The sequence below is a fragment of the Haliotis asinina genome, chromosome 1 (assembly GCF_037392515.1).
Source record: "Haliotis asinina isolate JCU_RB_2024 chromosome 1, JCU_Hal_asi_v2, whole genome shotgun sequence".
Taxonomy (NCBI): domain Eukaryota; kingdom Metazoa; phylum Mollusca; class Gastropoda; order Lepetellida; family Haliotidae; genus Haliotis; species Haliotis asinina.
In genome coordinates this window covers 94,854,111-94,877,056 of record NC_090280.1, presented here as the reverse complement: position 1 = coordinate 94,877,056, position 22,946 = coordinate 94,854,111, and the positions used below count along the sequence as shown (strand labels likewise).

The following is a 22,946-nucleotide window of genomic DNA, read 5'->3' as shown; positions in this document are numbered from 1 at the left end:
CATGTACAACTATTTAGGTGGATGTAGCCCTTTGGTTGGAGTGTCTTGTTCACACTTTCTCATTAGTGGAAACGACTGCACATACCATACTGAGAAGAGGATTCCTATCTTTGGAAAGAAGCATGAGTCCTGCTTCAAACTTCAAGTACCTGCTTCCCTTTATCACAAAAGTGAGTTTCATATGCACACACATCATAGACATGTTGTTTTCCAAAGTATTTAAGTACAAAAGAAAATGATATGGCAGCGGTGGGATTCGAACCCACGCCTCCGAAGAGACTGGTGCCTAAAACCAGCGCCTTAGACCACTCGGCCACGCTACCCATACACAGAAACTGTTATGAAACAAGTGTCCTAATAATCACACTACTCCTAAAATGACGTCTTTAAGAGTGTATGTGGTTTCTTCTTCCATACCACATGAGACTTTCATTCAGTTCATGTACAAGTATTTAGGTGGATGTAGCCCTTTGGTTGGAGTGTCTTGTTCACACTTTCTCATTAGTGGAAAAGACTGCACATACCATACTGAGAAGAGGATTCCTATCTTTGGAAAGCAGCATGAGTCCTTCTTCAAACTTCAAGTACCTGCTTCCCTTTATCACAAAAGTGAGTTTCATATGCACATACATCATAGACATGTTGTTTTCCAAAGTATTTAAGTCCAAAAGAAAACGATATGGCAGCAGTGGGATTCGAACCCACGAATCCGAAGAGACTGGTGCCTAAAACCAGCGCCTTAGACCACTCGGCCACGCTACCCATACACAAAGCCTGTTATGAAACAAGTGTCCTAATAATCACACTACTCCTAAAATGACGTCTTTAAGACTGTATGTGGGTTCTACTTCCATACCACATGAGACTTCCATTCAGTTCATGTACAACTATTTAGGTGGATGTAGCCCTTTGGTTGGAGTGTCTTGTTCACACTTTCTCATTAGTGGAAACGACTGCACATACCATACTGAGAAGAGGATTCCAATCTTTGGAAAGAAGCATGAGTCCTGCTTCAAACTTCAAGTACCTGCTTCCCTTTATCACAAAAGTGAGTTTCATACGCACACACATCATAGACATGTTGTTTTCCAAAGTATTTAAGTACAAAAGAAAATGATATGGCAGCGGTGGGATTCGAACCCACGCCTCCGAAGAGACTGGTGCCTAAAACCAGCGCCTTAGACCACTCGGCCACGCTACCCATACACAAAAACTGTTATGAAACAAGTGTCCTAATAATCACACTACTCCTAAAATGACGTCTTTAAGACTGTATGTGGTTTCTTCTTCCATACCACATGAGACTTCCATTCAGTTCATGTACAACTATTTAGGTGGATGTAGCCCTTTGGTTGGAGTGTCTTGTTCACACTTTCTCATTAGTGGAAACGACTGCACATACCATACTGAGAAGAGGATTCCTATCTTTGGAAAGAAGCATGAGTCCTGCTTCAAACTTGAAGTTCCTGCTTCCCTTTATCACAAAAGTGAGTTTCATATGCACATACATCATAGACATGTTGTTTTCCAAAGTTTTTAAGTACAAAAGAAAATGATATGGTAGCGGTGGGATTCGAACCCACGCCTCCGAAGAGACTGGTGCCTAAAACCAGCGCCTTAGACCACTCGGCCACGCTACCCATACACAAAGCCTGTTATGAAACAAGTGTCCTAATAATCACACTACTCCTAAAATGACGTCTTTAAGAGTGTATGTGGTTTCTTCTTCCACACCACATGAGACTTCCATTCAGTTCATGTACAACTATTTAGGTGGATGTAGCCCTTTGGTTGGAGTGTCTTGTTCACACTTTCTCATTAGTGGAAACGACTGCACATACCATACTGAGAAGAGGATTCCTATCTTTGGAAAGAAGCATGAGTCCTGCTTCAAACTTCAAGTACCTGCTTCCCTTTATCACAAAAGTGAGTTTCATATGCACATACATCATAGACATGTTGTTTTCCAAAGTATTTAAGTACAAAAGAAAATGATATGGCAGCGGTGGAATTCGAACCCACGCCTCCGAAGAGACTGGTGCCTAAAACCAGCGCCTTAGACCACTCGGCCACGCTACCCATACACAAAAACTGTTATGAAACAAGTGTCCTAATAATCACACTACTCCTAAAATGACGTCTTTAAGACTGTATGTGGTTTCTTCTTCCATACCACATGAGACTTCCATTCAGTTCATGTACAACTATTTAGGTGGATGTAGCCCTTTGGTTGGAGTGTCTTGTTCACACTTTCTCATTAGTGGAAACGACTGCACATACCATACTGAGAAGAGGATTCCTATCTTTGGAAAGAAGCATGAGTCCTGCTTCAAACTTCAAGTACCTGCTTCCCTTTATCACAAAAGTGAGTTTCATATGCACACACATCATAGACATGTTGTTTTCCAAAGTATTTAAGTACAAAAGAAAATGATATGGCAGCGGTGGGATTCGAACCCACGCCTCCGAAGAGACTGGTGCCTAAAACCAGCGCCTTAGACCACTCGGCCACGCTACCCATACACAAAGCCTGTTATGAAACAAGTGTCCTAATAATCACACTACTCCTAAAATGACGTCTTTAAGACTGTTTGTGGGTTCTACTTCCATACCACATGAGACTTCCATTCAGTTCATGTACAACTATTTAGGTGGATGTAGCCCTTTGGTTGGAGTGTCTTGTTCACACTTTCTCATTAGTGGAAACGACTGCACATACCATACTGAGAAGAGGATTCCAATCTTTGGAAAGAAGCATGAGTCCTGCTTCAAACTTCAAGTACCTGCTTCCCTTTATCACAAAAGTGAGTTTCATACGCACACACATCATAGACATGTTGTTTTCCAAAGTATTTAAGTACAAAAGAAAATGATATGGCAGCGGTGGGATTCGAACCCACGCCTCCGAAGAGACTGGTGCCTAAAACCAGCGCCTTAGACCACTCGGCCACGCTACCCATACACAAAAACTGTTATGAAACAAGTGTCCTAATAATCACACTACTCCTAAAATGACGTCTTTAAGACTGTATGTGGTTTCTTCTTCCATACCACATGAGACTTCCATTCAGTTCATGTACAACTATTTAAGTGGATGTAGCCCTTTGGTTGGAGTGTCTTGTTCACACTTTCTCATTAGTGGAAACGACTGCACATACCATACTGAGAAGAGGATTCCTATCTTTGGAAAGAAGCATGAGTCCTGCTTCAAACTTGAAGTTCCTGCTTCCCTTTATCACAAAAGTGAGTTTCATATGCACATACATCATAGACATGTTGTTTTCCAAAGTTTTTAAGTACAAAAGAAAATGATATGGTAGCGGTGGGATTCGAACCCACGCCTCCGAAGAGACTGGTGCCTAAAACCAGCGCCTTAGACCACTCGGCCACGCTACCCATACACAAAGCCTGTTATGAAACAAGTGTCCTAATAATCACACTACTCCTAAAATGACGTCTTTAAGAGTGTATGTGGTTTCTTCTTCCACACCACATGAGACTTCCATTCAGTTCATGTACAACTATTTAGGTGGATGTAGCCCTTTGGTTGGAGTGTCTTGTTCACACTTTCTCATTAGTGGAAACGACTGCACATACCATACTGAGAAGAGGATTCCTATCTTTGGAAAGAAGCATGAGTCCTGCTTCAAACTTCAAGTACCTGCTTCCCTTTATCACAAAAGTGAGTTTCATATGCACATACATCATAGACATGTTGTTTTCCAAAGTATTTAAGTACAAAAGAAAATGATATGGCAGCGGTGGAATTCGAACCCACTCCTCCGAAGAGACTGGTGCCTAAAACCAGCGCCTTAGACCACTCGGCCACGCTACCCATACACAAAAACTGTTATGAAACAAGTGTCCTAATAATCACACTACTCCTAAAATGACGTCTTTAAGACTGTATGTGGTTTCTTCTTCCATACCACATGAGACTTCCATTCAGTTCATGTACAACTATTTAGGTGGATGTAGCCCTTTGGTTGGAGTGTCTTGTTCACACTTTCTCATTAGTGGAAACGACTGCACATACCATACTGAGAAGAGGATTCCTATCTTTGGAAAGAAGCATGAGTCCTGCTTCAAACTTCAAGTACCTGCTTCCCTTTATCACAAAAGTGAGTTTCATACGCACACACATCATAGACATGTTGTTTTCCAAAGTATTTAAGTACAAAAGAAAATGATATGGCAGCGGTGGGATTCGAACCCACGCCTCCGAAGAGACTGGTGCCTAAAACCAGCGCCTTAGACCACTCGGCCACGCTACCCATACACAAAAGCTGTTATGAAACAAGTGTCCTAATAATCACACTACTCCTAAAATGACGTCTTTAAGAGTGTATGTGGTTTCTTCTTCCATACCACATGAGACTTTCATTCAGTTCATGTACAAGTATTTAGGTGGATGTAGCCCTTTGGTTGGAGTGTCTTGTTCACACTTTCTCATTAGTGGAAACGACTGCACATACCATACTGAGAAGAGGATTCCTATCTTTGGAAAGAAGCATGAGTCCTGCTTCAAACTTCAAGTACCTGCTTCCCTTTATCACAAAAGTGAGTTTCATATGCACACACATCATAGACATGTTGTTTTCCAAAGTATTTAAGTACAAAAGAAAATGATATGGCAGCGGTGGGATTCGAACCCACGCCTCCGAAGAGACTGGTGCCTAAAACCAGCGCCTTAGACCACTCGGCCACGCTACCCATACACAAAGCCTGTTATGAAACAAGTGTCCTAATAATCACACTACTCCTAAAATGACGTCTTTAAGACTGTTTGTGGGTTCTACTTCCATACCACATGAGACTTCCATTCAGTTCATGTACAACTATTTAGGTGGATGTAGCCCTTTGGTTGGAGTGTCTTGTTCACACTTTCTCATTAGTGGAAACGACTGCACATACCATACTGAGAAGAGGATTCCAATCTTTGGAAAGAAGCATGAGTCCTGCTTCAAACTTCAAGTACCTGCTTCCCTTTATCACAAAAGTGAGTTTCATACGCACACACATCATAGACATGTTGTTTTCCAAAGTATTTAAGTACAAAAGAAAATGATATGGCAGCGGTGGGATTCGAACCCACGCCTCCGAAGAGACTGGTGCCTAAAACCAGCGCCTTAGACCACTCGGCCACGCTACCCATACACAAAAACTGTTATGAAACAAGTGTCCTAATAATCACACTACTCCTAAAATGACGTCTTTAAGACTGCATGTGGTTTCTTCTTCCATACCACATGAGACTTCCATTCAGTTCATGTACAACTATTTAAGTGGATGTAGCCCTTTGGTTGGAGTGTCTTGTTCACACTTTCTCATTAGTGGAAACGACTGCACATACCATACTGAGAAGAGGATTCCTATCTTTGGAAAGAAGCATGAGTCCTGCTTCAAACTTCAAGTTCCTGCTTCCCTTTATCACAAAAGTGAGTTTCATATGCACATACATCATAGACATGTTGTTTTCCAAAGTTTTTAAGTACAAAAGAAAATGATATGGTAGCGGTGGGATTCGAACCCACGCCTCCGAAGAGACTGGTGCCTAAAACCAGCGCCTTAGACCACTCGGCCACGCTACCCATACACAAAGCCTGTTATGAAACAAGTGTCCTAATAATCACACTACTCCTAAAATGACGTCTTTAAGAGTGTATGTGGTTTCTTCTTCCACACCACATGAGACTTCCATTCAGTTCATGTACAACTATTTAGGTGGATGTAGCCCTTTGGTTGGAGTGTCTTGTTCACACTTTCTCATTAGTGGAAACGACTGCACATACCATACTGAGAAGAGGATTCCTATCTTTGGAAAGAAGCATGAGTCCTGCTTCAAACTTCAAGTACCTGCTTCCCTTTATCACAAAAGTGAGTTTCATATGCACATACATCATAGACATGTTGTTTTCCAAAGTATTTAAGTACAAAAGAAAATGATATGGCAGCGGTGGAATTCGAACCCACTCCTCCGAAGAGACTGGTGCCTAAAACCAGCGCCTTAGACCACTCGGCCACGCTACCCATACACAAAAACTGTTATGAAACAAGTGTCCTAATAATCACACTACTCCTAAAATGACGTCTTTAAGAGTGTATGTGGTTTCTTCTTCCATACCACATGAGACTTCCATTCAGTTCATGTACAACTATTTAGGTGGATGTAGCCCTTTGGTTGGAGTGTCTTGTTCACACTTTCTCATTAGTGGAAACGACTGCACATACCATACTGAGAAGAGGATTCCTATCTTTGGAAAGCAGCATGAGTCCTGCTTCAAACTTCAAGTACCTGCTTCCCTTTATCACAAAAGTGAGTTTCATATGCACATACATCATAGACATGTTGTTTTCCAAAGTATTTAAGTCCAAAAGAAAACGACATGGCAGCGGTGGGATTCGAACCCACGAATCCGAAGAGACTGGTGCCTAAAACCAGCGCCTTAGACCACTCGGCCACGCTACCCATACACAAAGCCTGTTATGAAACAAGTGTCCTAATAATCACACTACTCCTAAAATGACGTCTTTAAGACTGTATGTGGGTTCTACTTCCATACCACATGAGACTTCCATTCAGTTCATGTACAACTATTTAGGTGGATGTAGCCCTTTGGTTGGAGTGTCTTGTTCACACTTTCTCATTAGTGGAAACGACTGCACATACCATAATGAGAAGAGGATTCCAATCTTTGGAAAGAAGCATGAGTCCTGCTTCAAACTTGAAGTACCTGCTTCCCTTTATCACAAAAGTGAGTTTCATACGCACACACATCATAGACATGTTGTTTTCCAAAGTATTTAAGTACAAAAGAAAATGATATGGCAGCGGTGGGATTCGAACCCACGCCTCCGAAGAGACTGGTGCCTAAAACCAGCGCCTTAGACCACTCGGCCACGCTACCCATACACAAAAACTGTTATGAAACAAGTGTCCTAATAATCACACTACTCCTAAAATGACGTCTTTAAGAGTGTATGTGGTTTCTTCTTCCATACCACATGAGACTTCCATTCAGTTCATGTACAACTATTTAGGTGGATGTAGCCCTTTGGTTGGAGTGTCTTGTTCACACTTTCTCATTAGTGGAAACGACTGCACATACCATACTGAGAAGAGGATTCCTATCTTTGGAAAGCAGCATGAGTCCTTCTTCAAACTTCAAGTACCTGCTTCCCTTTATCACAAAAGTGAGTTTCATATGCACATACATCATAGACATGTTGTTTTCCAAAGTATTTAAGTCCAAAAGAAAACGATATGGCAGCGGTGGGATTCGAACCCACGCCTCCGAAGAGACTGGTGCCTAAAACCAGCGCCTTAGACCACTCGGCCACGCTACCCATACACAAAGCCTGTTATGAAACAAGTGTCCTAATAATCACACTACTCCTAAAATGACGTCTTTAAGACTGTATGTGGGTTCTACTTCCATACCACATGAGACTTCCATTCAGTTCATGTACAACTATTTAGGTGGATGTAGCCCTTTGGTTGGAGTGTCTTGTTCACACTTTCTCATTAGTGGAAACGACTGCACATACCATACTGAGAAGAGGATTCCTATCTTTGGAAAGAAGCATGAGTCCTGCTTCAAACTTGAAGTACCTGCTTCCCTTTATCACAAAAGTGAGTTTCATATGCACAGACATCATAGACATGTTGTTTTCCAAAGTTTTTAAGTACAAAAGAAAATGATATGGCAGCGGTGGGATTCGAACCCACGCCTCCGAAGAGACTGGTGCCTAAAACCAGCGCCTTAGACCACTCGGCCACGCTACCCATACACAAAGCCTGTTATGAAACAAGTGTCCTAATAATCACACTACTCCTAAAATGACGTCTTTAAGACTGTATGTGGTTTCTACTTCCATACCACATGAGACTTCCATTCAGTTCATGTACAACTATTTAGGTGGATGTAGCCCTTTGGTTGGAGTGTCTTGTTCACACTTTCTCATTAGTGGAAACGACTGCACATACCATACTGAGAAGAGGATTCCTATCTTTGGAAAGCAGCATGAGTCCTTCTTCAAACTTCAAGTACCTGCTTCCCTTTATCACAAAAGTGAGTTTCATATGCACATACATCATAGACATGTTGTTTTCCAAAGTATTTAAGTACAAAAGAAAATGATATGGCAGCGGTGGGATTCGAACCCACGCCTCCGAAGAGACTGGTGCCTAAAACCAGCGCCTTAGACCACTCGGCCACGCTACCCATACACAAAGCCTGTTATGAAACAAGTGTCCTAATAATCACACTACTCCTAAAATGACGTCTTTAAGAGTGTATGTGGTTTCTTCTTCCATACCACATGAGACTTCCATTCAGTTCATGTACAGCTATTTAGGTGGATGTAGCCCTTTGGTTGGAGTGTCTTGTTCACACTTTCTCATTAGTGGAAACGACTGCACATACCATACTGAGAAGAGGATTCCTATCTTTGGAAAGAAGCATGAGTCCTGCTTCAAACTTCAAGTACCTGCTTCCCTTTATTACAAAAGTGAGTTTCATACGCACACACATCATAGACATGTTGTTTTCCAAAGTATTTAAGTACAAAAGAAAATGATATGGCAGCGGTGGGATTCGAACCCACGCCTCCGAAGAGACTAGTGCCTAAAACCAGCGCCTTACACCACTCGGCCACGCTACCCATACACAAAAACTGTTATGAAACAAGTGTCCTAATAATCACACTACTCCTAAAATGACGTCTTTAAGACTGTATGTGGTTTCTTCTTCCATACCACATGAGACTTCCATTCAGTTCATGTACAACTATTTAGGTGGATGTAGCCCTTTGGTTGGAGTGTCTTGTTCACACTTTCTCATTAGTGGAAACGACTGCACATACCATACTGAGAAGAGGATTCCTATCTTTGGAAAGAAGCATGAGTCCTCCTTCAAACTTGAAGTACCTGCTTCCCTTTATCACAAAAGTGAGTTTCATACGCACACACATCATAGACATGTTGTTTTCCAAAGTATTTAAGTACAAAAGAAAATGATATGGCAGCGGTGGGATTCGAACCCACGCCTCCGAAGAGACTGGTGCCTAAAACCAGCGCCTTAGACCACTCGACCACGCTACCCATACACAAAAACTGTTATGAAACAAGTGTCCTAATAATCACACTACTCCTAAAATGACGTCTTTAAGACTGTATGTGGTTTCTTCTTCCATACCACATGAGACTTCCATTCAGTTCATGTACAACTATTTAGGTGGATGTAGCCCTTTGGTTGGAGTGTCTTGTTCACACTTTCTCATTAGTGGAAACGACTGCACATACCATACTGAGAAGAGGATTCCTATCTTTGGAAAGAAGCATGAGTCCTGCTTCAAACTTCAAGTACCTGCTTCCCTTTATCACAAAAGTGAGTTTCATATGCACATACATCATAGACATGTTGTTTTCCAAAGTATTTAAGTACAAAGGAAAATGATATGGCAGCGGTGGGATTCGAACCCACGCTTCCGAAGAGATTGGTGCCTAAAACCAGCGCCTTAGACCACTCGGCCACGCTACCCATACACAAAGGCTGTTGTGAAACAAGTGTCCTAATAATCACACTACTCCTAAAATGACGTCTTTAAGAGTGTATGTGGTTTCTTCTTCCATACCACATGAGACTTTCATTCAGTTCATGTACAACTATTTAGGTGGATGTAGCCTTTTGGTTGGAGTGTCTTGTTCTCACTTTCTCATTAGTGGAAACGACTCCACACACCATACTGAGAAGAGGATTCCTATCTTTGGAAAGCAGCATGAGTCCTGCTTCAAACTTCAAGTACCTGCTTCCTTTTATCACAAAAGTGAGTTTCATACGCACATACATCATAGACATGTTGTTTTCCAAAGTATTTAAGAACAAAAGAAAATGATATGGCAGCGGTGGGATTCGAACCCACGCCTCCGAAGAGACTGGTGCCTAAAACCAGCGCCTTAGACCACTCGGCCACGCTACCCATACACAAAGGCTGTTATGAAACAAGTGTCCTAATAATCACACTACTCCTAAAATGACGTCTTTAAGAGTGTATGTGGTTTCTTCTTCCATACCACATGAGACTTCCATTCAGTTCATGTACAACTATTTAGGTGGATGTAGCCCTTTGGTTGGAGTGTCCTGTTCACACTTTCTCATTAGTGGAAACGACTGCACACACCATACTGAGAAGAGGATTCCTATCTTTGGAAAGAAGCATGAGTCCTGCTTCAAACTTCAAGTACCTGCTTCCTTTTATCACAAAAGTGAGTTTCATATGCACATACATCATAGACATGTTGTTTTCCAAAGTATTTAAGTACAAAGGAAAATGATATGGCAGCGGTGGGATTCGAACCCACGCCTCCGAAGAGATTGGTGCCTAAAACCAGCGCCTTAGACCACTCGGCCACGCTACCCATACACAAAGGCTGTTGTGAAACAAGTGTCCTAATAATCACACTACTCCTAAAATGACGTCTTTAAGAGTGTATGTGGTTTCTTCTTCCATACCACATGAGACTTCCATTCAGTTCATGTACAACTATTTAGGTGGATGTAGCCTTTTGGTTGGAGTGTCTTGTTCTCACTTTCTCATTAGTGGAAACGACTCCACACACCATACTGAGAAGAGGATTCCTATCTTTGGAAAGCAGCATGAGTCCTGCTTCAAACTTCAAGTACCTGCTTCCTTTTATCACAAAAGTGAGTTTCATACGCACATACATCATAGACATGTTGTTTTCCAAAGTATTTAAGAACAAAAGAAAATGATATGGCAGCGGTGGGATTCGAACCCACGCCTCCGAAGAGACTGGTGCCTAAAACCAGCGCCTTAGACCACTCGGCCACGCTACCCATACACAAAGGCTGTTATGAAACAAGTGTCCTAATAATCACACTACTCCTAAAATGACGTCTTTAAGAGTGTATGTGGTTTCTTCTTCCATACCACATGAGACTTCCATTCAGTTCATGTACAACTATTTAGGTGGATGTAAGCCCTTTGGTTGGAGTGTCCTGTTCACACTTTCTCATTAGTGGAAACGACTGCACACACCATACTGAGAAGAGGATTCCTATCTTTGGAAAGAAGCATGAGTCCTGCTTCAAACTTCAAGTACCTGCTTCCCTTTATCACAAAAGTGAGTTTCATATGCACATACATCATAGACATGTTGTTTTCCAAAGTATTTAAGTACAAAGGAAAATGATATGGCAGCGGTGGGATTCGAACCCACGCCTCCGAAGAGACTGGTGCCTAAAACCAGCGCCTTAGACCACTCGGCCACGCTACCCATACACAAAGGCTGTTGTGAAACAAGTGTCCTAATAATCACACTACTCCTAAAATGACGTCTTTTAGAGTGTATGTGGTTTCTTCTTCCATACCACATGAGACTTCCATTCAGTTCATGTACAGCTATTTAGGTGGATGTAAGCCCTTTGGTTGGAGTGTCCTGTTCACACTTTCTCATTAGTGGAAACGACTCCACACACCATACTGAGAAGAGGATTCCTATCTTTGGAAAGCAGCATGAGTCCTGCTTCAAACTTCAAGTACCTGCTTCCTTTTATCAAAAAAGTGAGTTTCATATGCACATACATCATAGACATGTTGTTTTCCAAAGTATTTAAGTACAAAAGAAAATGATATGGCAGCGGTGGGATTCGAACCCACGCCTCCGAAGAGACTGGTGCCTAAAACCAGCGCCTTAGACCACTCGGCCACGCTACCCATACACAAAGGCTGTTATGAAACAAGTGTCCTAATAATCACACTACTCCTAAAATGACGTCTTTAAGAGTGTATGTGGTTTCTTCTTCCATACCACATGAGACTTTCATTCAGTTCATGTACAACTATTTAGGTGGATGTAGCCCTTTGGTTGGAGTGTCTTGTTCTCACTTTCTCATTAGTGGAAACGACTCCACATACCATACTGAGAAGAGGATTCCTATCTTTGGAAAGAAGCATGAGTCCTGCTTCAAACTTCAAGTACCTGCTTCCTTTTATCACAAAAGTGAGTTTCATATGCACATACATCATAGACATGTTGTTTTCCAAAGTATTTAAGTACAAAAGAAAATGATATGGCAGCGGTGGGATTCGAACCCACGCCTCCGAAGAGACTGGTGCCTAAAACCAGCGCCTTAGACCACTCGGCCACGCTACCCATACACAAAGGCTGTTATGAAACAAGTGTCCTAATAATCACACTACTCCTAAAATGACGTCTTTAAGAGTGTATGTGGTTTCTTCTTCCATACCACATGAGACTTCCATTCAGTTCATGTACAACTATTTAGGTGGATGTAGCCCTTTGGTTGGAGTGTCTTGTTCACACTTTCTCATTAGTGGAAACGACTGCACATACCATGCTGAGAAGAGGATTCCTATCTTTGGAAAGCAGCATGAGTCCTGCTTCAAACTTCAAGTACCTGCTTCCTTTTATCACAAAAGTGAGTTTCATACGCACATACATCATAGACATGTTGTTTTCCAAAGTATTTAAGTACAAAAGAAAATGATATGGCAGCGGTGGGATTCGAACCCACGCCTCCGAAGAGACTGGTGCCTAAAACCAGCGCCTTAGACCACTCGGCCACGCTACCCATACACAAAGGCTGTTATGAAACAAGTGTCCTAATAATCACACTACTCCTAAAATGACGTCTTTAAGAGTGTATGTGGTTTCTTCTTCCATACCACATGAGACTTCCATTCAGTTCATGTACAACTATTTAGGTGGATGTAAGCCCTTTGGTTGGAGTGTCCTGTTCACACTTTCTCATTAGTGGAAACGACTGCACACACCATACTGAGAAGAGGATTCCTATCTTTGGAAAGAAGCATGAGTCCTGCTTCAAACTTGAAGTACCTGCTTCCCTTTATCACAAAAGTGAGTTTCATATGCACATACATCATAGACATGTTGTTTTCCAAAGTATTTAAGTACAAAAGAAAATGATATGGCAGCGGTGGGATTCGAACCCACGCCTCCGAAGAGACTGGTGCCTAAAACCAGCGCCTTAGACCACTCGGCCACGCTACCCATACACAAAGGCTGTTATGAAACAAGTGTCCTAATAATCACACTACTCCTAAAATGACGTCTTTAAGAGTGTATGTGGTTTCTTCTTCCATACCACATGAGACTTCCATTCAGTTCATGTACAACTATTTAGGTGGATGTAAGCCCTTTGGTTGGAGTGTCTTGTTCACACTTTCTCATTAGTGGAAACGACTGCACACACCATACTGAGAAGAGGATTCCTATCTTCGGAAAGAAGCATGAGTCCTGCTTCAAACTTCAAGTACCTGCTTCCCTTTATCACAAAAGTGAGTTTCATATGCACATACATCATAGACATGTTGTTTTCCAAAGTATTTAAGTACAAAAGAAAATGATATGGCAGCGGTGGGATTCGAACCCACGCCTCCGAAGAGACTGGTGCCTAAAACCAGCGCCTTAGACCACTCGGCCACGCTACCCATACACAAAGGCTGTTATGAAACAAGTGTCCTAATAATCACACTACTCCTAAAATGACGTCTTTAAGAGTGTATGTGGTTTCTTCTTCCATACCACATGAGACTTTCATTCAGTTCATGTACAACTATTTAGGTGGATGTAGCCCTTTGGTTGGAGTGTCTTGTTCTCACTTTCTCATTAGTGGAAACGACTCCACAAACCATGCTGAGAAGAGGATTCCTATCTTTGGAAAGAAGCATGAGTCCTGCTTCAAACTTCAAGTACCTGCTTCCTTTTATCACAAAAGTGAGTTTCATATGCACATACATCATAGACATGTTGTTTTCCAAAGTATTTAAGTACAAAAGAAAATGATATGGCAGCGGTGGGATTCGAACCCACGCCTCCGAAGAGACTGGTGCCTAAAACCAGCGCCTTAGACCACTCGGCCACGCTACCCATACACAAAGGCTGTTATGAAACAAGTGTCCTAATAATCACACTACTCCTAAAATGACGTCTTTAAGAGTGTATGTGGTTTCTTCTTCCATACCACATGAGACTTCCATTCAGTTCATGTACAACTATTTAGGTGGATGTAGCCCTTTGGTTGGAGTGTCTTGTTCACACTTTCTCATTAGTGGAAACGACTGCACATACCATGCTGAGAAGAGGATTCCTATCTTTGGAAAGCAGCATGAGTCCTGCTTCAAACTTCAAGTACCTGCTTCCTTTTATCACAAAAGTGAGTTTCATACGCACATACATCATAGACATGTTGTTTTCCAAAGTATTTAAGAACAAAAGAAAATGATATGGCAGCGGTGGGATTCGAACCCACGCCTCCGAAGAGACTGGTGCCTAAAACCAGCGCCTTAGACCACTCGGCCACGCTACCCATACACAAAGGCTGTTATGAAACAAGTGTCCTAATAATCACACTACTCCTAAAATGACGTCTTTAAGAGTGTATGTGGTTTCTTCTTCCATACCACATGAGACTTCCATTCAGTTCATGTACAACTATTTAGGTGGATGTAAGCCCTTTGGTTGGAGTGTCCTGTTCACACTTTCTCATTAGTGGAAACGACTGCACACACCATACTGAGAAGAGGATTCCTATCTTTGGAAAGAAGCATGAGTCCTGCTTCAAACTTGAAGTACCTGCTTCCCTTTATCACAAAAGTGAGTTTCATATGCACATACATCATAGACATGTTGTTTTCCAAAGTATTTAAGTACAAAAGAAAATGATATGGCAGCGGTGGGATTCGAACCCACGCCTCCGAAGAGACTGGTGCCTAAAACCAGCGCCTTAGACCACTCGGCCACGCTACCCATACACAAAGGCTGTTATGAAACAAGTGTCCTAATAATCACACTACTCCTAAAATGACGTCTTTAAGAGTGTATGTGGTTTCTTCTTCCATACCACATGAGACTTCCATTCAGTTCATGTACAACTATTTAGGTGGATGTAAGCCCTTTGGTTGGAGTGTCCTGTTCACACTTTCTCATTAGTGGAAACGACTGCACACACCATACTGAGAAGAGGATTCCTATCTTCGGAAAGAAGCATGAGTCCTGCTTCAAACTTCAAGTACCTGCTTCCCTTTATCACAAAAGTGAGTTTCATATGCACATACATCATAGACATGTTGTTTTCCAAAGTATTTAAGTACAAAGGAAAATGATATGGCAGCGGTGGGATTCGAACCCACGCCTCCGAAGAGACTGGTGCCTAAAACCAGCGCCTTAGACCACTCGGCCACGCTACCCATACACAAAGGCTGTTGTGAAACAAGTGTCCTAATAATCACACTACTCCTAAAATGACGTCTTTTAGAGTGTATGTGGTTTCTTCTTCCATACCACATGAGACTTCCATTCAGTTCATGTACAACTATTTAGGTGGATGTAAGCCCTTTGGTTGGAGTGTCCTGTTCACACTTTCTCATTAGTGGAAACGACTCCACACACCATACTGAGAAGAGGATTCCTATCTTTGGAAAGCAGCATGAGTCCTGCTTCAAACTTCAAGTACCTGCTTCCTTTTATCAAAAAAGCAAGTTTCATACGCACATACATCATAGACATGTTGTTTTCCAAAGTATTTAAGTACAAAAGAAAATGATATGGCAGCGGTGGGATTCGAACCCACGCCTCCGAAGAGACTGGTGCCTAAAACCAGCGCCTTAGACCACTCGGCCACGCTACCCATACACAAAGGCTGTTATGAAACAAGTGTCCTAATAATCACACTACTCCTAAAATGACGTCTTTAAGAGTGTATGTGGTTTCTTCTTCCATACCACATGAGACTTTCATTCAGTTCATGTACAACTATTTAGGTGGATGTAGCCCTTTGGTTGGAGTGTCTTGTTCTCACTTTCTCATTAGTGGAAACGACTCCACATACCATGCTGAGAAGAGGATTCCTATCTTTGGAAAGAAGCATGAGTCCTGCTTCAAACTTCAAGTACCTGTTTCCTTTTATCACAAAAGTGAGTTTCATATGCACATACATCATAGACATGTTGTTTTCCAAAGTATTTAAGTACAAAAGAAAATGATATGGCAGCGGTGGGATTCGAACCCACGCCTCCGAAGAGACTGGTGCCTAAAACCAGCGCCTTAGACCACTCGGCCACGCTACCCATACACAAAGGCTGTTATGAAACAAGTGTCCTAATAATCACACTACTCCTAAAATGACGTCTTTAAGAGTGTATGTGGTTTCTTCTTCCATACCACATGAGACTTCCATTCAGTTCATGTACAACTATTTAGGTGGATGTAGCCCTTTGGTTGGAGTGTCTTGTTCACACTTTCTCATTAGTGGAAACGACTGCACATACCATGCTGAGAAGAGGATTCCTATCTTTGGAAAGCAGCATGAGTCCTGCTTCAAACTTCAAGTACCTGCTTCCTTTTATCACAAAAGTGAGTTTCATACGCACATACATCATAGACATGTTGTTTTCCAAAGTATTTAAGTACAAAAGAAAATGATATGGCAGCGGTGGGATTCGAACCCACGCCTCCGAAGAGACTGGTGCCTAAAACCAGCGCCTTAGACCACTCGGCCACGCTACCCATACACAAAGGCTGTTATGAAACAAGTGTCCTAATAATCACACTACTCCTAAAATGACGTCTTTAAGAGTGTATGTGGTTTCTTCTTCCATACCACATGAGACTTCCATTCAGTTCATGTACAACTATTTAGGTGGATGTAAGCCCTTTGGTTGGAGTGTCCTGTTCACACTTTCTCATTAGTGGAAACGACTGCACACACCATACTGAGAAGAGGATTCCTATCTTTGGAAAGAAGCATGAGTCCTGCTTCAAACTTCAAGTACCTGCTTCCCTTTATCACAAAAGTGAGTTTCATATGCACATACATCATAGACATGTTGTTTTCCAAAGTATTTAAGTACAAAAGAAAATGATATGGCAGCGGTGGGATTCGAACCCACGCCTCCGAAGAGACTGGTGCCTAAAACCAGCGCCTTAGACCACTCGGCCACGCTACCCATACACAAAGGCTGTTATGAAACAAGTGTCCTAATAATCACACTACTCCTAAAATGACGTCTTTAAGAGTGTATGTGGTTTCTTCTTCCATACCACATGAGACTTCCATTCAGTTCATGTACAACTATTTAGGTGGATGTAGCCCTTTGGTTGGAGTGTCTTGTTCACACTTTCTCATTAGTGGAAACGACTGCACATACCATACTGAGAAGAGGATTACTATCTTTGGAAAGCAGCATGAGTCCTGCTTCAAACTTCAAGTACCTGCTTCCTTTTATCACAAAAGTGAGTTTCATATTCACATACATCATAGACATGTTGTTTTCCAAAGTATTTAAGAACAAAAGAAAATGATATGGCAGCGGTGGGATTCGAACCAACGCCTCCGAAGAGACTGGTGCCTAAAACCAGCGCCTTAGACCACTCGGTCACGCTACCCATACACAAAGGCTGTTATGAAACAAGTGTCCTAATAATCACACTACTCCTAAAATGACGTCTTTAAGAGTGTATGTGGTTTCTTCTTCCATACTACATGAGACTTCCATTCAGTTCATGTACAACTATTTAGGTGGATGTAGCCCTTTGGTTGGAGTGTCTTGTTCACACTTTCTCATTAGTGGAAACGACTGCACACACCATACTGAGAAGAGGATTCCTATCTTTGGAAAGAAGCATGAGTCCTGCTTCAAACTTCAAGTACCTGCTTCCCTTTATCACAAAAGTGAGTTTCATATGCACATACATCATAGACATGTTGTTTTCCAAAGTATTTAAGTACAAAAGAAAATGATATGGCAGCGGTGGGATTCGAACCCACGCCTCCGAAGAGACTGGTGCCTAAAACCAGCGCCTTAGACCACTCGGCCACGCTACCCATACACAAAGGCTGTTATGAAACAAGTGTCCTAATAATCACACTACTCCTAAAATGACGTCTTTAAGAGTGTATGTGGTTTCTTCTTCCATACCACATGAGACTTCCATTCAGTTCATGTACAACTATTTAGGTGGATGTAGCCCTTTGGTTGGAGTGTCTTGTTCACACTTTCTCATTAGTGGAAACGACTGCACATACCATACTGAGAAGAGGATTACTATCTTTGGAAAGCAGCATGAGTCCTGCTTCAAACTTCAAGTACCTGCTTCCTTTTATCACAAAAGTGAGTTTCATATTCACATACATCATAGACATGTTGTTTTCCAAAGTATTTAAGAACAAAAGAAAATGATATGGCAGCGGTGGGATTCGAACCAACGCCTCCGAAGAGACTGGTGCCTAAAACCAGCGCCTTAGACCACTCGGTCACGCTACCCATACACAAAGGCTGTTATGAAACAAGTGTCCTAATAATCACACTACTCCTAAAATGACGTCTTTAAGAGTGTATGTGGTTTCTTCTTCCATACTACATGAGACTTCCATTCAGTTCATGTACAACTATTTAGGTGGATGTAGCCCTTTGGTTGGAGTGTCTTGTTCACACTTTCTCATTAGTGGAAACGACTGCACATACCATACTGAGAAGAGGATTCCTATCTTTAGAAAGCAGCATGAGTCCTGCTTCAAACTTCATGTACCTGTTTCCTTTTATCACAAAAGTGAGTTTCATATGCACAGACATCATAGACATGTTGTTTTCCAAAGTATTTAAGTACAAAAGAAAATGATATGGCAGCGGTGGGATTCGAACCCACGCCTCCGAAGAGACTGGTGCCTAAAACCAGCGCCTTAGACCACTCGGCCACGCTACCCATACACAAAGGCTGTTATGAAACAAGTGTCCTAATAATCACACTACTCCTAAAATGACGTCTTTAAGAGTGTATGTGGTTTCTTCTTCCATACCACATGAGACTTCCATTCAGTTCATGTACAACTATTTAGGTGGATGTAAGCCCTTTGGTTGGAGTGTCCTGTTCACACTTTCTCATTAGTGGAAACGACTGCACACACCATACTGAGAAGAGGATTCCTATCTTTGGAAAGAAGCATGAGTCCTGCTTCAAACTTCAAGTACCTGCTTCCCTTTATCACAAAAGTGAGTTTCATATGCACATACATCATAGACATGTTGTTTTCCAAAGTATTTAAGTACAAAGGAAAATGATATGGCAGCGGTGGGATTCGAACCAACGCCTCCGAAGAGACTGGTGCCTAAAACCAGCGCCTTAGACCACTCGGCCACGCTACCCATACACAAAGGCTGTTGTGAAACAAGTGTCCTAATAATCACACTACTCCTAAAATGACGTCTTTTAGAGTGTATGTGGTTTCTTCTTCCATACCACATGAGACTTCCATTCAGTTCATGTACAGCTATTTAGGTGGATGTAAGCCCTTTGGTTGGAGTGTCCTGTTCACACTTTCTCATTAGTGGAAACGACTCCACACACCATACTGAGAAGAGGATTCCTATCTTTGGAAAGCAGCATGAGTCCTGCTTCAAACTTCAAGTACCTGCTTCCTTTTATCAAAAAAGGAAGTTTCATATGCACATACATCATAGACATGTTGTTTTCCAAAGTATTTAAGTACAAAAGAAAATGATATGGCAGCGGTGGGATTCGAACCCACGCCTCCGAAGAGACTGGTGCCTAAAACCAGCGCCTTAGACCACTCGGCCACGCTACCCATACACAAAGGCTGTTATGAAACAAGTGTCCTAATAATCACACTACTCCTAAAATGACGTCTTTAAGACTGTATGTGGTTTCTTCTTCCATACCACATGAGACTTTCATTCAGTTCATGTACAACTATTTAGGTGGATGTAGCCCTTTGGTTGGAGTGTCTTGTTCTCACTTTCTCATTAGTGGAAACGACTCCACATACCATACTGAGAAGAGGATTCCTATCTTTGGAAAGAAGCATGAGTCCTGCTTCAAACTTCAAGTACCTGTTTCCTTTTATCACAAAAGTGAGTTTCATATGCACATACATCATAGACATGTTGTTTTCCAAAGTATTTAAGTACAAAAGAAAATGATATGGCAGCGGTGGGATTCGAACCCACGCCTCCGAAGAGACTGGTGCCTAAAACCAGCGCCTTAGACCACTCGGCCACGCTACCCATACACAAAGGCTGTTATGAAACAAGTGTCCTAATAATCACACTACTCCTAAAATGACGTCTTTAAGACTGTATGTGGTTTCTTCTTCCATACCACATGAGACTTCCATTCAGTTCATGTACAACTATTTAGGTGGATGTAGCCCTTTGGTTGGAGTGTCTTGTTCACACTTTCTCATTAGTGGAAACGACTGCACATACCATGCTGAGAAGAGGATTCCTATCTTTGGAAAGCAGCATGAGTCCTGCTTCAAACTTCAAGTACCTGCTTCCTTTTATCACAAAAGTGAGTTTCATACGCACATACATCATAGACATGTTGTTTTCCAAAGTATTTAAGAACAAAAGAAAATGATATGGCAGCGGTGGGATTCGAACCCACGCCTCCGAAGAGACTGGTGCCTAAAACCAGCGCCTTAGACCACTCGGCCACGCTACCCATACACAAAGGCTGTTATGAAACAAGTGTCCTAATAATCACACTACTCCTAAAATGACGTCTTTAAGACTGTATGTGGTTTCTTCTTCCATACCACATGAGACTTCCATTCAGTTCATGTACAACTATTTAGGTGGATGTAAGCCCTTTGGTTGGAGTGTCCTGTTCACACTTTCTCATTAGTGGAAACGACTGCACACACCATACTGAGAAGAGGATTCCTATCTTTGGAAAGAAGCATGAGTCCTGCTTCAAACTTCAAGTACCTGCTTCCCTTTATCACAAAAGTGAGTTTCATATGCACATACATCATAGACATGTTGTTTTCCAAAGTATTTAAGTACAAGGGAAAATGATATGGCAGCGGTGGGATTCGAACCCACGCCTCCGAAGAGACTGGTGCCTAAAACCAGCGCCTTAGACCACTCGGCCACGCTACCCATACACAAAGGCTGTTGTGAAACAAGTGTCCTAATAATCACACTACTCCTAAAATGACGTCTTTTAGAGTGTATGTGGTTTCTTCTTCCATACCACATGAGACTTCCATTCAGTTCATGTACAACTATTTAGGTGGATGTAAGCCCTTTGGTTGGAGTGTCCTGTTCACACTTTCTCATTAGTGGAAACGACTCCACACACCATACTGAGAAGAGGATTCCTATCTTTGGAAAGCAGCATGAGTCCTGCTTCAAACTTCAAGTACCTGCTTCCTTTTATCAAAAAAGTAAGTTTCATATGCACATACATCATAGACATGTTGTTTTCCAAAGTATTTAAGTACAAAAGAAAATGATATGGCAGCGGTGGGATTCGAACCCACGCCTCCGAAGAGACTGGTGCCTAAAACCAGCGCCTTAGACCACTCGGCCACGCTACCCATACACAAAGGCTGTTATGAAACAAGTGTCCTAATAATCACACTACTCCTAAAATGACGTCTTTAAGAGTGTATGTGGTTTCTTCTTCCATACCACATGAGACTTTCATTCAGTTCATGTACAACTATTTAGGTGGATGTAGCCCTTTGGTTGGAGTGTCTTGTTCTCACTTTCTCATTAGTGGAAACGACTCCACATACCATACTGAGAAGAGGATTCCTATCTTTGGAAAGAAGCATGAGTCCTGCTTCAAACTTCAAGTACCTGTTTCCTTTTATCACAAAAGTGAGTTTCATATGCACATACATCATAGACATGTTGTTTTCCAAAGTATTTAAGTACAAAAGAAAATGATATGGCAGCGGTGGGATTCGAACCCACGCCTCCGAAGAGACTGGTGCCTAAAACCAGCGCCTTAGACCACTCGGCCACGCTACCCATACACAAAGGCTGTTATGAAACAAGTGTCCTAATAATCACACTACTCCTAAAATGACGTCTTTAAGAGTGTATGTGGTTTCTTCTTCCATACCACATGAGACTTCCATTCAGTTCATGTACAACTATTTAGGTGGATGTAGCCCTTTGGTTGGAGTGTCTTGTTCACACTTTCTCATTAGTGGAAACGACTGCACATACCATGCTGAGAAGAGGATTCCTATCTTTGGAAAGCAGCATGAGTCCTGCTTCAAACTTCAAGTACCTGCTTCCTTTTATCAAAAAAGTGAGTTTCATACGCACATACATCATAGACATGTTGTTTTCCAAAGTATTTAAGAACAAAAGAAAATGATATGGCAGCGGTGGGATTCGAACCCACGCCTCCGAAGACACTGGTGCCTAAAACCAGCGCCTTAGACCACTCGGCCACGCTACCCATACACAAAGGCTGTTATGAAACAAGTGTCCTAATAATCACACTACTCCTAAAATGACGTCTTTAAGAGTGTATGTGGTTTCTTCTTCCATACCACATGAGACTTCCATTCAGTTCATGTACAACTATTTAGGTGGATGTAAGCCCTTTGGTTGGAGTGTCCTGTTCACACTTTCTCATTAGTGGAAACGACTGCACACACCATACTGAGAAGAGGATTCCTATCTTTGGAAAGAAGCATGAGTCCTGCTTCAAACTTCAAGTACCTGCTTCCCTTTATCACAAAAGTGAGTTTCATATGCACATACATCATAGACATGTTGTTTTCCAAAGTATTTAAGTACAAAAGAAAATGATATGGCAGCGGTGGGATTCGAACCCACGCCTCCGAAGAGACTGGTGCCTAAAACCAGCGCCTTAGACCACTCGGCCACGCTACCCATACACAAAGGCTGTTATGAAACAAGTGTCCTAATAATCACACTACTCCTAAAATGACGTCTTTAAGAGTGTATGTGGTTTCTTCTTCCATACCACATGAGACTTCCATTCAGTTCATGTACAACTATTTAGGTGGATGTAGCCCTTTGGTTGGAGTGTCTTGTTCACACTTTCTCATTAGTGGAAACGACTCCACAAACCATACTGAGAAGAGGATTCC

General features: G+C 42.0%; 43 non-coding genes across 43 annotated transcripts; all 43 read right to left on the bottom strand.

Moving 5' to 3' along the window:
* Positions 1 to 241: 241 nt before the first annotated feature.
* Positions 242 to 323, bottom strand: Trnal-uag (transfer RNA leucine (anticodon UAG)). The gene has a single exon. It is a non-coding gene; the product is annotated as a tRNA-Leu (tRNA).
* A 796-nt stretch (positions 324 to 1,119) lies between these two features.
* On the bottom strand, positions 1,120 to 1,201 carry Trnal-uag (transfer RNA leucine (anticodon UAG)). Its single transcript has one exon. It is a non-coding gene; the product is annotated as a tRNA-Leu (tRNA).
* Positions 1,202 to 1,558: 357 nt separating this feature from the next.
* Positions 1,559 to 1,640, bottom strand: Trnal-uag (transfer RNA leucine (anticodon UAG)). Its single transcript has one exon. It is a non-coding gene; the product is annotated as a tRNA-Leu (tRNA).
* Positions 1,641 to 2,436: 796 nt separating this feature from the next.
* Trnal-uag (transfer RNA leucine (anticodon UAG)) lies at positions 2,437 to 2,518 on the bottom strand. Its single transcript has one exon. It is a non-coding gene; the product is annotated as a tRNA-Leu (tRNA).
* A 357-nt stretch (positions 2,519 to 2,875) lies between these two features.
* Trnal-uag (transfer RNA leucine (anticodon UAG)) lies at positions 2,876 to 2,957 on the bottom strand. The gene has a single exon. It is a non-coding gene; the product is annotated as a tRNA-Leu (tRNA).
* Positions 2,958 to 3,314: 357 nt separating this feature from the next.
* Trnal-uag (transfer RNA leucine (anticodon UAG)) lies at positions 3,315 to 3,396 on the bottom strand. The gene has a single exon. It is a non-coding gene; the product is annotated as a tRNA-Leu (tRNA).
* Positions 3,397 to 4,192: 796 nt separating this feature from the next.
* Trnal-uag (transfer RNA leucine (anticodon UAG)) lies at positions 4,193 to 4,274 on the bottom strand. The gene has a single exon. It is a non-coding gene; the product is annotated as a tRNA-Leu (tRNA).
* Positions 4,275 to 4,631: 357 nt separating this feature from the next.
* Trnal-uag (transfer RNA leucine (anticodon UAG)) lies at positions 4,632 to 4,713 on the bottom strand. Its single transcript has one exon. It is a non-coding gene; the product is annotated as a tRNA-Leu (tRNA).
* A 357-nt stretch (positions 4,714 to 5,070) lies between these two features.
* Trnal-uag (transfer RNA leucine (anticodon UAG)) lies at positions 5,071 to 5,152 on the bottom strand. The gene has a single exon. It is a non-coding gene; the product is annotated as a tRNA-Leu (tRNA).
* A 357-nt stretch (positions 5,153 to 5,509) lies between these two features.
* Trnal-uag (transfer RNA leucine (anticodon UAG)) lies at positions 5,510 to 5,591 on the bottom strand. Its single transcript has one exon. It is a non-coding gene; the product is annotated as a tRNA-Leu (tRNA).
* Positions 5,592 to 6,826: 1,235 nt separating this feature from the next.
* Trnal-uag (transfer RNA leucine (anticodon UAG)) lies at positions 6,827 to 6,908 on the bottom strand. The gene has a single exon. It is a non-coding gene; the product is annotated as a tRNA-Leu (tRNA).
* A 357-nt stretch (positions 6,909 to 7,265) lies between these two features.
* Trnal-uag (transfer RNA leucine (anticodon UAG)) lies at positions 7,266 to 7,347 on the bottom strand. The gene has a single exon. It is a non-coding gene; the product is annotated as a tRNA-Leu (tRNA).
* A 357-nt stretch (positions 7,348 to 7,704) lies between these two features.
* On the bottom strand, positions 7,705 to 7,786 carry Trnal-uag (transfer RNA leucine (anticodon UAG)). Its single transcript has one exon. It is a non-coding gene; the product is annotated as a tRNA-Leu (tRNA).
* A 357-nt stretch (positions 7,787 to 8,143) lies between these two features.
* Positions 8,144 to 8,225, bottom strand: Trnal-uag (transfer RNA leucine (anticodon UAG)). The gene has a single exon. It is a non-coding gene; the product is annotated as a tRNA-Leu (tRNA).
* Positions 8,226 to 8,582: 357 nt separating this feature from the next.
* On the bottom strand, positions 8,583 to 8,664 carry Trnal-uag (transfer RNA leucine (anticodon UAG)). The gene has a single exon. It is a non-coding gene; the product is annotated as a tRNA-Leu (tRNA).
* A 357-nt stretch (positions 8,665 to 9,021) lies between these two features.
* Trnal-uag (transfer RNA leucine (anticodon UAG)) lies at positions 9,022 to 9,103 on the bottom strand. The gene has a single exon. It is a non-coding gene; the product is annotated as a tRNA-Leu (tRNA).
* A 796-nt stretch (positions 9,104 to 9,899) lies between these two features.
* Positions 9,900 to 9,981, bottom strand: Trnal-uag (transfer RNA leucine (anticodon UAG)). Its single transcript has one exon. It is a non-coding gene; the product is annotated as a tRNA-Leu (tRNA).
* A 357-nt stretch (positions 9,982 to 10,338) lies between these two features.
* On the bottom strand, positions 10,339 to 10,420 carry Trnal-uag (transfer RNA leucine (anticodon UAG)). Its single transcript has one exon. It is a non-coding gene; the product is annotated as a tRNA-Leu (tRNA).
* Positions 10,421 to 10,777: 357 nt separating this feature from the next.
* On the bottom strand, positions 10,778 to 10,859 carry Trnal-uag (transfer RNA leucine (anticodon UAG)). The gene has a single exon. It is a non-coding gene; the product is annotated as a tRNA-Leu (tRNA).
* A 358-nt stretch (positions 10,860 to 11,217) lies between these two features.
* Positions 11,218 to 11,299, bottom strand: Trnal-uag (transfer RNA leucine (anticodon UAG)). The gene has a single exon. It is a non-coding gene; the product is annotated as a tRNA-Leu (tRNA).
* Positions 11,300 to 11,657: 358 nt separating this feature from the next.
* On the bottom strand, positions 11,658 to 11,739 carry Trnal-uag (transfer RNA leucine (anticodon UAG)). The gene has a single exon. It is a non-coding gene; the product is annotated as a tRNA-Leu (tRNA).
* A 357-nt stretch (positions 11,740 to 12,096) lies between these two features.
* Positions 12,097 to 12,178, bottom strand: Trnal-uag (transfer RNA leucine (anticodon UAG)). Its single transcript has one exon. It is a non-coding gene; the product is annotated as a tRNA-Leu (tRNA).
* A 357-nt stretch (positions 12,179 to 12,535) lies between these two features.
* Positions 12,536 to 12,617, bottom strand: Trnal-uag (transfer RNA leucine (anticodon UAG)). Its single transcript has one exon. It is a non-coding gene; the product is annotated as a tRNA-Leu (tRNA).
* A 358-nt stretch (positions 12,618 to 12,975) lies between these two features.
* On the bottom strand, positions 12,976 to 13,057 carry Trnal-uag (transfer RNA leucine (anticodon UAG)). Its single transcript has one exon. It is a non-coding gene; the product is annotated as a tRNA-Leu (tRNA).
* Positions 13,058 to 13,415: 358 nt separating this feature from the next.
* On the bottom strand, positions 13,416 to 13,497 carry Trnal-uag (transfer RNA leucine (anticodon UAG)). The gene has a single exon. It is a non-coding gene; the product is annotated as a tRNA-Leu (tRNA).
* A 357-nt stretch (positions 13,498 to 13,854) lies between these two features.
* On the bottom strand, positions 13,855 to 13,936 carry Trnal-uag (transfer RNA leucine (anticodon UAG)). The gene has a single exon. It is a non-coding gene; the product is annotated as a tRNA-Leu (tRNA).
* A 357-nt stretch (positions 13,937 to 14,293) lies between these two features.
* Trnal-uag (transfer RNA leucine (anticodon UAG)) lies at positions 14,294 to 14,375 on the bottom strand. The gene has a single exon. It is a non-coding gene; the product is annotated as a tRNA-Leu (tRNA).
* A 358-nt stretch (positions 14,376 to 14,733) lies between these two features.
* Positions 14,734 to 14,815, bottom strand: Trnal-uag (transfer RNA leucine (anticodon UAG)). The gene has a single exon. It is a non-coding gene; the product is annotated as a tRNA-Leu (tRNA).
* Positions 14,816 to 15,173: 358 nt separating this feature from the next.
* Trnal-uag (transfer RNA leucine (anticodon UAG)) lies at positions 15,174 to 15,255 on the bottom strand. Its single transcript has one exon. It is a non-coding gene; the product is annotated as a tRNA-Leu (tRNA).
* A 358-nt stretch (positions 15,256 to 15,613) lies between these two features.
* Trnal-uag (transfer RNA leucine (anticodon UAG)) lies at positions 15,614 to 15,695 on the bottom strand. Its single transcript has one exon. It is a non-coding gene; the product is annotated as a tRNA-Leu (tRNA).
* A 357-nt stretch (positions 15,696 to 16,052) lies between these two features.
* Trnal-uag (transfer RNA leucine (anticodon UAG)) lies at positions 16,053 to 16,134 on the bottom strand. Its single transcript has one exon. It is a non-coding gene; the product is annotated as a tRNA-Leu (tRNA).
* Positions 16,135 to 16,491: 357 nt separating this feature from the next.
* On the bottom strand, positions 16,492 to 16,573 carry Trnal-uag (transfer RNA leucine (anticodon UAG)). Its single transcript has one exon. It is a non-coding gene; the product is annotated as a tRNA-Leu (tRNA).
* Positions 16,574 to 16,931: 358 nt separating this feature from the next.
* On the bottom strand, positions 16,932 to 17,013 carry Trnal-uag (transfer RNA leucine (anticodon UAG)). The gene has a single exon. It is a non-coding gene; the product is annotated as a tRNA-Leu (tRNA).
* A 796-nt stretch (positions 17,014 to 17,809) lies between these two features.
* On the bottom strand, positions 17,810 to 17,891 carry Trnal-uag (transfer RNA leucine (anticodon UAG)). The gene has a single exon. It is a non-coding gene; the product is annotated as a tRNA-Leu (tRNA).
* A 796-nt stretch (positions 17,892 to 18,687) lies between these two features.
* Trnal-uag (transfer RNA leucine (anticodon UAG)) lies at positions 18,688 to 18,769 on the bottom strand. The gene has a single exon. It is a non-coding gene; the product is annotated as a tRNA-Leu (tRNA).
* Positions 18,770 to 19,567: 798 nt separating this feature from the next.
* Positions 19,568 to 19,649, bottom strand: Trnal-uag (transfer RNA leucine (anticodon UAG)). The gene has a single exon. It is a non-coding gene; the product is annotated as a tRNA-Leu (tRNA).
* A 357-nt stretch (positions 19,650 to 20,006) lies between these two features.
* Positions 20,007 to 20,088, bottom strand: Trnal-uag (transfer RNA leucine (anticodon UAG)). Its single transcript has one exon. It is a non-coding gene; the product is annotated as a tRNA-Leu (tRNA).
* A 357-nt stretch (positions 20,089 to 20,445) lies between these two features.
* On the bottom strand, positions 20,446 to 20,527 carry Trnal-uag (transfer RNA leucine (anticodon UAG)). The gene has a single exon. It is a non-coding gene; the product is annotated as a tRNA-Leu (tRNA).
* Positions 20,528 to 20,885: 358 nt separating this feature from the next.
* Trnal-uag (transfer RNA leucine (anticodon UAG)) lies at positions 20,886 to 20,967 on the bottom strand. Its single transcript has one exon. It is a non-coding gene; the product is annotated as a tRNA-Leu (tRNA).
* Positions 20,968 to 21,325: 358 nt separating this feature from the next.
* On the bottom strand, positions 21,326 to 21,407 carry Trnal-uag (transfer RNA leucine (anticodon UAG)). The gene has a single exon. It is a non-coding gene; the product is annotated as a tRNA-Leu (tRNA).
* Positions 21,408 to 21,764: 357 nt separating this feature from the next.
* Positions 21,765 to 21,846, bottom strand: Trnal-uag (transfer RNA leucine (anticodon UAG)). The gene has a single exon. It is a non-coding gene; the product is annotated as a tRNA-Leu (tRNA).
* Positions 21,847 to 22,203: 357 nt separating this feature from the next.
* On the bottom strand, positions 22,204 to 22,285 carry Trnal-uag (transfer RNA leucine (anticodon UAG)). Its single transcript has one exon. It is a non-coding gene; the product is annotated as a tRNA-Leu (tRNA).
* Positions 22,286 to 22,643: 358 nt separating this feature from the next.
* Trnal-uag (transfer RNA leucine (anticodon UAG)) lies at positions 22,644 to 22,725 on the bottom strand. The gene has a single exon. It is a non-coding gene; the product is annotated as a tRNA-Leu (tRNA).
* Positions 22,726 to 22,946: the final 221 nt, after the last annotated feature.